Consider the following 11,012-nt stretch of genomic DNA (forward strand, 5'->3'; position numbering starts at 1 on the left):
AACGTGAACCTTAAATAAAATTTTTAAAAACTACTGACGCTAGAGGGCTGCAATTTGGTATGTTTGATGATTGGAGGGTGGATGATCAACATACCATTTTGCAGCCCTCTAGCCTCAGTAGTACAAAACCAGGAAAATAGTTTTCTTTTACAGAAAACTAAAAAGATGATAATTATAATTATAACATTTGTTTGAATTACGGTCCAGCAATCAGATTCCCTTTGATTAGTTTTTCAAGACGAACGTTTGGAAGTTAAATTTTAATCAGATTTTTTCAATTCAAGAGAGTATACTATTATTATAAAGAGAGTCTATGCTATGATGTATAGTAGTTTCATATAATTCATGATAAATTAGCTTTATTGTGATTTATGAACTGAATTTCTTCTGTATTAATATATCAAATTGCAATTGCAAAGGTCCTGTCTTCAGGAAGGTTAACAAGAATTGTCATTATTTTCATAGCTCTAAATCATTCATGAAGTCTATTATTATTCATACTGAGCAAAAAGTAAACTGAATTCTATCCCTTGAGTGTACAAGCCAAGAAAATGCGGATATGTAATTGCTTTAAAAGAAATGGAATCAGAGTTAGGCAAGTAATCAACAGGAAATGGATTACAATATTATTCTATTAATCCACAAAAGATCTTATCGAATTCACTGTACCTTGGGGAATACTTCACCCCCAAGGGGAATTATAACCCTAAGTGCATCTGGCTCGGCCTGGGTTCCACCCTGGGCCTTTGGTTTAAATGTTGACTTTGATCACTCGGGTATCAAGACGATATCTGTTGCTTGAGTTGTGTATATATATATATATATATATATATATATATATATATATATATATATATATATATATATATATATATATATATATATATATAATTCATATATATATGTGTGCGTGTACACATACATACATACATATATATATATATATATATATATATATATATATATATATATATATATATATATATATATATATATATATATATATATATATATATATATATATATATATATATATATATATATATATATATATATATCTGTGAATGATCAGGTGTGGGTGTGTGTGTGTGTTTATTTATGTACGCAAGCAGATTTGCTACCGTGCACACAGACAGGTGCAAGGGGGAAACCCTTGCCTGGGACTCATAAGAAAAAGGAGGACTGGAGGTTTATTGTGAAGTAGTGTCGATGAACGCTGAATAGCAAAACTCCGGGACTGCCTTTGCACTTTCTGTTGACGCAAAACGCCTGGAGTAAGTTGGCACAGAACCTCCGAATGGAAAGAAATGAAAAGTTCCGAATTAGACGGCTGCGAGACGTGAGTAAACTATGCAGTGAGAAGGAAAGCATAGAGAATGAAACTGGAGAGACATTTCTTTACTTTTCTTCTGTTTATTTCGTTCCCTTTTGTCATCGTCGGACAATGAGCTGAAAGATAGGCAGTCAGTTTACAATAGTCGCATTCTAAAGAGGATTTTTTTTTTTATTATCTCCTAATGATGTGATACAGATAGAAATCCTTTTGGCAAACATGATGAACATGGCGATCTTGATTTTCGTGTCAACTAATTAATGACCAGATTTACCTCCAGCTACTCTACCTCTCACTGGTACAACCATTAACTTCCTCTTCCATCTATTGTAATTAGAACCTATTATAACATACTCTTTTCCTCGCCAATTTTCTCTATCTACAAATTTTTTTACATCGATTTTACACAGTGGTCCTTGGGAAATGAGGTTGGTATAATAGCTGTACATCCTACCCCCACGGATGGTATGGGGTCTTATGTACTAAACTATAATAATAAAATCCGAGAGGATCTAATTTTGTTTGTCCTCCCCATGTGACAGTAGAGGAACATGACACAGCCAGCCACCCCTGCAAACCTGTTCGTCCGCCCTGGGTGGGGGCGGGGTAGGTAGAGGAACAGGAGGGTAGGGGAGACATCCACCCACCTCCTGCAAACCTGTTTGTCAGCCCTGGGTGTGGGCAGGGTAAGTAGAAGATCAGGAGGGTAGGGGAGGCAGCAGCCCCGGGTTCCAGCGCGCCAACAAGCTCGTGGTCTAATTTGTTGGTGTTCACCTGTCCCAACCCACAAGTCTAACCCTGTTAATTTCACTGACCGAAATACCGCAGTATAGCGAACGTTTTCTGCCATCTGTTTCATTATATCCAGCATACATATACAGACAGTGACTATCAGAAGTTGAATTTATCTCCAAATAAATTTCAAGTCTTGAGAATTTTCTTTGAACTAATTTTCAACTTGGCTGTATTTTTCTGCGTTAGTCCTCTACAATATTCTGTAAAATCATTTTCAGGCATTTAAATTTTCTAATATTCTTGCTGTTTATCAGCACTACTTGTTTTATGAATTCACCTGAAAAATTACAGAATAAACATCTTTGGTCGAAGCTCAATGTAAATATAAATAGTTTTAACGCTTTATATTTAATGTATACATTATTCACGGATCCGCGGTACATTTTGAATGAGAGAGAATATTCTTTTTTTGATCTACGTTGATATAGTAAGAGATATAAAGAGAAAGAAGAGAGCCATGCATAAAAGTTGGTTTCCAAGTATCTGAAGTGATATTTGTGAAAGAAATATAAGTACCTTTTAAATATTCGAGTTTCCTTAAGAAATAAATGAACTTTCTTTTTCCTCTGGTCACTGACCTACGCCTCCCACTTGCTTTTTTATTTTATTAATGAATCCTGTTTTTTTTTATTATTTTTAAAGAAGCAATTCTGTGAAATTAAAGAGAAAAATTAATTCCGTAAGTGATCTTTTATCCTCAAGAGTCCATTTAGCGAAATGAATTTTGTAATAGTGTTTTTGCGATATCTGAACCAGAGGTGTTTTGTATAAATATTTTTCGAGCTCTCATCAGACTTCTCGATTTTTCAAAAACACTAAGCAAGAGAAAAATTAGCAAAAAAAGTCTCCTTCTTCCATTTCTGGGTTTAATTATTTCATCGTTCTTTAGAATTTTGAATTCCGTATTTGAAAATTTTTGAAGAGAATTTCTCTTTTTTTTTCTTTTTTTCTTAATTCAAGAGGCATCAGTCACGGTAATTTAGTAACCTACATCAGTGTCACTCTGTGGACTGGTCTTCATGAGTTTTAACAAGGATCTGAAGTATAAAACTATATCATATTCTTTCATACGCAACTTAGCCGCAAAACCTGTTTCCTAAGAAACATCATCATTTTATAATAGGATTTAAATGTCTACGCAATGTTTTGTTATAACTGAAAATATCCTTCATGTACAAAATAAACCGCCCGTTTTAATAAGCACAATTTCAGGTAATTCACATCATTAATCAAATGAAACCCTTAAATGAACTTAATTGCAGTTAATTGCAATACGTTTTCTTCACAGATGATATATCAATAAATCATCACGGAACGTTTACTTGATGAATGCATTACCAATAAGCAATAATTAATTTAAGCATTAGTACGTCCATTATTCATCCAATGATTAATTATTCTTCATTATGTGGCGGTATTGCAAATTACAAATTCGTGTTGTCTTTAACCTATAAACTTTGTTTCCCGCTATTTATAACGCTTTTAGAATGATAATGATACAAGTCACTGCTTTTTATATAAAAAATTACCTACATAACACATTTGATATAAAAAAATTACCTACATAACAAATTTAATATAAAAAATATTACCTACATTACATAATAAATTTAATATAAAAAACATTACCTACATAACAAATTTAATCATGAGTTTAGAGTTAATGAAGGATGCTTCGTACCACTGGCTGACACCAGTATGGGAACATGAGACTGTTAGATGAATAACCTGTACAAAAGTCCAAAAAGCTGACAGACGTTACGTTATATCCGTATCCTGACATCGTCTTTCTTTCTTCGTGATGGATCAGGAATCTTCTTCTTGAATGTTGCTTTTGGGTGAAGATGAAGTCTCCCTTTAAAGAACGGAAGGGTCGGGGTTCCGTTTCCGCCTTCCTTATTGCAGCAGTGGTAACCACAGTAACCTCCATATTAATTATCGTCATATTGACGGCTTCCTGTAGGGAAACAGTGCCGCCAATGCACCCCACGCGGTGCACTGTAGGCATTACTTAAGGTTATCTGCAGCGTCTCTTCGGCCCTTAGCTGCAACCCCTTATATTCCTTTTACTGTACCGGTGTTCATATTCTCTTTCTACCATCTTACTGTCCACCCTTTCCTCCTAAGAATTGTTCCATAATTGCAACTGCGAGGTTTTCCTCCTGTTACACCTTTCAAACCTCTCTACTCTCAATTTCCCTTTCAGCGCTGAATGACCTCATAGGTCCCAGCGCTTGGCCTTTGGCCTAAATTCTATATTCCAATTCTAATATTGACGGCTGTTATAGTTACTCGCATCTGCTGGGGTAACTGGCAGCTTTCAGCACCTGATTAGCATTTTGTACCTGTTGCTGGTTGTTTAGGCAAAGTGTACCTTATGCAAGGACAAACATCCCCAAAAAGCGGTTCATAAGTACGGTTAGGTGTTAAATGGAATAAAATGCTTGGTGCAGATAAACCAACTAAAATGGCCTGCAAGGTATAACAGTAAGTCTAGTGATCATGAACAGTCCTCCCTCCCGAACTGATTGCTCCATCGTGTATTGGCTTCACCAAGGGGTAATAGAAGGAAGAAAATCTGACCATGTTTTGTTGTACACCTCCTGCAGGCTGTCGGGAACGGGTGGGAGAGTTGCGTTCGACGCCATAAGACCGTAAAGTACAAATTCTTTAGTTTTTATTAAAGCCATATTTTAGTGTTCTGTAAAAGAAAACTATTGTGCCGGCTTTGTCGGTCCATCCGCATTTTTTTCTGTCCGCAGTTTTTCTGTCCGCCCTCATCTTAAAAACTACTGAGGCTAGGGGGCTGAAAATTGGTATGTTGATCATCCACCCTCCAATCATCAAACATACTAAAGTGCACCCCTCTAGCCTCATTAGTTTTTATTTGATTTAAGGTTAAAGTTAGCCATAATCGTGCTTCTGGCAACTATATAGGACAGGCCACCACCGGGCCATGGTTAAAGTTTAATGAGCCGCGGCGTATACAGCATTATAACGAGACCACCGAAAGATAGAGCCATTTTCGGTAACCTTGATTATGCACTGTAGCTGCTGTACAGAAAACTCATTTGCGCCGAAGAGACTTCGGCGCATTTTTTATTTGTTTTCTATAGCTGACACCAAGATCACAGTGTTTTCATCAGTAGTTAGTGAAGTAACACTGAAAATATGCCTCTCATGTCGCAAAATATAGGTAAATTATCTTGATTTTTAAGTTATTTCCAGCTGATTTATCACTAGCTTTAATAACTTTACCACCCGAATGACCCGACGCATATCATCCTTATAATGTTTCTTCCCGAAATCTGAAAACCTTGAAACGGTTGTTTTGGCCCGAAGAATAATATGCTTCTGACCCCTCACTAATTCTGCGCATAAACGAGGTCAGAATAATAACGAGAAGGGAGGCAGGCTTAATGAGAGTGGCTGGGGTAAACAGATCCGGGTTCTCTCAAAATGGGACGCCTTGCCCATTACGCTGTTTCCCACTTCTGTTTTCCGTTCTTTTCTTTCTTTTATTTTTCATTCAATTATGGGTTTCTTTCAGTGACTAAGGCAGGGCAACTGTTTTGTTAAGGGTCTATTGAACGTCATTATGTTTAGACCTTGTAGCATTCCGATCTGCTTCAAGAAGAAATGGCTATGAATTGCTATGGCTAAATTCCTTTGGAAATCTCGGGGATTAAACAACAAAAGCCTACGATGGAAACATAAATGAGTTTTAGACACTCAGACACATACACATACACACACACACACACACACACATATATATATATATATATATATATATATATATATATATATATATATATATATATATATATATATATATATACATTATTACCAAACATCTTCAGACGAATGTGCTGTCAGACTGAAACTGGTTTAGACCAGGTTTTTTTAAAGTCGCTTCAAATTTATTCCTTTTCATAATGAGGCGTACAGATTATAGCATTAATTTAGACGCGTTTGACGAGCATACAGTATGGTATAAATATAGCGTATCTGTAAACGTTATTTCATGATTAGCGTTTGACCGATTTGTACAAAAGATGATGAATATCAACATAATTCGGTAATCGTACGCAACAAATCACTGTTTTTTTTTTATGAATTTCCAAAACTTTACTTTCTTTATAAATTAATGAGATTCTTAGCAGTTAAGTATTCGACAACTATTAAGGAAACTCTCCTTAATCTTTTCTATAGAAGGATTTAAACAACTAGCTCGTGATAACTTTGTGATTTTTCTTTAAATATTTGCACCCTCCCTGCTAATGTGCTCGTGATCAATGAGAATCATTTATATTTACTTTAGTGCTTTGAATTTATATATTTTTCATTATTCGTACATAATTCTACTTCTATAATAACATGTCATAAACCATTATTTCCTTTCCTTTCAGTTATTAATATTACTCGTATTTATGTAACCTGAATTTTTTTATGTTATTTACAGTCCTCTAAATATTATTCCTACTTGAATTTTATTCCTTTACCCAACTTTGCATGTCGAGATTCCCTCCACTCTTTCCTGACTTTTACTCGCCACGGTAATACTCTCTGAACAGATGAATTTTTGATTTAAAACATGTTTACCTGTGTAAACTTACTCGTGTGTATATGTAGGCTGTGTCTATGCATTTTCATTCAAAAAATCATTCTTAGATTTCCGTCCCACAATCTTCTTCTTAAGTCCTTTATAAGAAAGCAAAATGGTAATTTCTTTTCTTAATTGTCCGAAAGTTTTCCACTTAGGAGCTTCTTGTACATTTTTATAGATCCTAATTAGGCCTCATCAGAACATTAGGGGAAAATTTATGCATTAGTTATTTTCCTTCCACTTCCAGTCCTCTTTCGATTCTCCTTAGACTCGTGTTTTTTTTTTGGTGGGGGGGAGGGGGTCAGCAGAGGAATGGGTGGGGTCGGGTGGGTGGGTGGGTGGCTTTGGGGTTGTAATGGGAAGAGACCCTGGTTCAAGATATGGTCATTATCTGAAATTATTTTCCATTTAATTTCCAAAACTCATAGATGGTAAAGGGTAGCAGATTTCTCAGGTCAATGGAGTTAGATTTGCTAGTCAAGATATTTAGTGGAAGGAAACTCTGAATCAGAAAGCCTTGGAAGAATCAACGTTATACAGTAAGTATTTATGTGGCATCCTGCAGATTGTAATATCATCACGTTCATCTAAACCCAGATTCAACTCTCACACTAAATCCAACATATATTGATAACAAGATTTTAATTTCCTTTAGTTTTCATGCTTCTAATCCGTCTCGTCTCTCCGCTGTGCAAATAATTCTTTGAACAGTAACTTTGTCTTGACAGATTTTGTTCCTACCTCAAAAATCTTTAAGACAAGAGCTTTATTTTAGGTAACTGAGTCATCTAAGTCACAAGATTTTTGTTTATATATATACATATATATATGTATATATATATATATATATATATATATATATATATATATATATATATATATATATATATATATATATATATATATATATATATATATATAGATATATATGTGTGTGTGTGTGTGTGTAAATATATACATATATATAAAAGTCAGACGTAATTCTTTAATTAGAATGGGATAAAAGCAAGATTGCTAAACCATCTTGAATTGTTGTATAAGCAACCCATCTACAGAAGGAGTGTTCTATTTCCAGAAATTAAATCAGTGGGTTTCAATATTTTTTTTTTTTTTACTTTTCCCTGCAGACTGAACTAATCAGTTGGAGAGAGAATATTCCACAACATTCACGATTTTTTATCACGCCTGTACAAAACTTCATTTCTCATATATCTGAAATATTTTGTTTTCATACTGATCGTATTGTAGAGGGAGAAACATTTCTCACGCATTTGCTGTTTATCTTTATGTTATATAATTACTCTTATTAACACTAAAACATCCATGAAAAGGGTTAATCCTACATTTTTAATCACTGGAGGCCGCGATGAAAAGGAAAAAAAAAAATCTTCAGTTTAAAAAAGTCGAAAATACGGGCTCAGAGTCTGAAGGATTTACGTCCAACTTTCCCTATGGTCGTCTTTCTTAAGAAAGAATTTATGAGAAATGTTTTCCCACCTGTCAAGGGATGAATTCGCCATAAAAGAATGCTGTCAGCCAGCAGATTTAATGGGCCCAAGGTAAAGGCTCTCTTCCTTTCCCAGCGCTTTCTTCAGAATTAATTGAAAAGATTTTCTGTAGAATAATGCACGGAACTGACGCAGCCTGAGATACACACAATATAAAATATCGAGATATATTGAGTTTCACTCTGAGAACTTGTTTTTTACTGATCTCTCTCTCTCTCTCTCTCTCTCTCTCTCTCTCTCTCTCTCTCTCTCTCTCTCTCTCTCTCTCTCTTTCTACTTACATTATCAATACAATAACCGCTATAACAGGCACATTCTTATGTAGCTCTAGCCTGAGAGGAGCAAGAAATAAAAACAAGAATAGAAGATGAATTCGATACTGAAGGAAGAGATAAAATTTTTAACGTGAGAAAAGAGGAGTTCCCGAAACAAGAAGAATAGAATTTGAAAGAGAGTTCCAGAGCTATGAAGCAGCAAGTGCAGCACAAGGAATGATGATTTTCATAGAGTAAAAAACTTAAATTAGTTCCCAACTAGGTACATATAATTAGAAGACCCTGGTTTTCACCCTGGCTTTCGCGAGAAGGTCTAGAGACTCTAGAGTAACACCTCTCAGTCAGACATGGATCCTTCTATTCCCAAGTTGAGTCAGTGAAGAGACCCATTTTGTGCGTCAGTGGCCTTGAACATAACACGGAAAGCTCCTAGATACTGCTGTCGTTTAACTTCCGTTTCCGATGATCTTAGACTAAGAATTCTAGAGAACGCAAAAAATAGCCACTGAGTAGTTACTGGAAAGTTAGGAAAATAATGCATAAAGTTTTTATTTCCTCAGAGTTTTATTATTTCAGATTTCATATTTCATTCTTCTCAGGAGATAGTGGAAAGTAAGATGGAAGAATGAGAATATGAACGGAGGTACAGTCAAAGTAGTGAAAGGGGTTACAGCTAGGATGGAATGGATTATAGAATTTAGGCCATTGGCTAAGCGCTAGGACCTATGAGGTCATTCAGCTCTGAAAGGGAAATTGACAGTAAGAAGGTTTGAAAGGTTAAGTAACAGGAGGAAAACCTTCTTAAGTTATTTATTATTTATGTGTTATATGATGTTAAGATTTTAACCAGCATAAAGGAATACTGTATTCATATCAAGCTCGTGGTGTAAAACCAAGCAAATTCTCTTTGAAGGAGGAGGGTTGTTTTTAGAATGTATTTTCCACAGTCTATAGTGCTATTTTCCTTAACTATCAACATAACTGTTTTGCAATAGAATTTCTAGCAACTGATGTTCCTTTCATCACGTATAACTGTTACAAATGCATGCCCGACTCTTCATTCCTAATGAAAAACGACAAAGGCTTAAGCTGTACAGTTTATCCATTACAAATAACATATACTAGTAACATTTACATTTCTAGCCACAGACCTTGAAATCTAGTCTTTATATGAAAATGAAGAGTATAGATGGTATCATAAAACCTAGTTGGGTACGTAGTGTTGAAAGTGATAGTTGCATCAGCTACAGTCAATTCATATCAGGTTTTCTGTCTTTCTAATATTGCTTTTTCAGAGTTACGCTGTAACTAATACAGTATTTTTCCTTAGTAAAACTTTCTCAGTTTACAACTATTTACACCTCCAAAGAGTAATGAACATCAGGGAATTAAAAAGATAGAACAACTCTATATAAATTGCATGCAGTTGATGCAGCTACCATTTTCAACACTGCGTATGCAATTTCAAGGTCTAGGCTCTCTTACACACGTGCACATTTATGTCTATATGTTTCAAATTTGCTTCTTCTTTGTTATATATATATATATATATATATATATATATATATATATATATATATATATATATATATATATGTGTGTGTGTGTGTGTGTACATACATACATACATACATACATACATATATATACTACATATATATATATATATATATATATATATATATATATATATATATATATATATATATATATATATATATAAGTGAGTGTGGTTGCATATGTATATGTGTGTTTGTGTACCTACTTTCATATATTTAAGTTCATATTCTCTCATACACAAGAATGCATGGGTATTGTTTTTTGTATGCAATAAATGATTGCTACAAGAACATAGATGGCATTCAGAAGCGATGGGGGATAATACAAACTTACATGTACTGGAATGCCTAAATTGTAAAATAATGTAATACATACAAAAGCTATTTCATTAACCGAATGAAAGGCGAGATATAAGAAATCGCATACTTTTCAAAACAATAACACTTTTCAGAAAGTTATTACAGATTATGCGAACAATGCAAAGCCACTTCGTGGCCTGCATCAAAAAAGTAATTTGCAAGTATTAAAACAAAGGCACCTGAAGAATTCGTTGAATTAAAAATAACCTGCAATTTCCATACGGATCAAAACGGCTCTTCATCAGCGCTTGACTAATATTCACACCTAAATAATGTGGTGAAAACTATTTTCGTGAAATTACACTCGATTAGATTAATTTATTCCTTACCTTGGACATGTAAATAAGGAAATGATCATAACGCACATCAAAAAACGAATTACGGTATTTATGACTTTTTCTTTAATTAATGGAGGCTAGGGATTAATGAGACGATCCACGTAATAGAAGGTTTTATATTATACTGCATAATCATAGCGGTCGACACACACACAAAGAGAGAGAGAGAGAGAGAGAGAACCTCAATCATTTAACGACCTTCAAAAGCAATTAAGGTGTCAGATTGCAGCCGAGA

This window comes from Macrobrachium rosenbergii, chromosome 44 (genome assembly GCF_040412425.1).
Source record: "Macrobrachium rosenbergii isolate ZJJX-2024 chromosome 44, ASM4041242v1, whole genome shotgun sequence".
In the NCBI taxonomy this organism is placed as follows: domain Eukaryota; kingdom Metazoa; phylum Arthropoda; class Malacostraca; order Decapoda; family Palaemonidae; genus Macrobrachium; species Macrobrachium rosenbergii.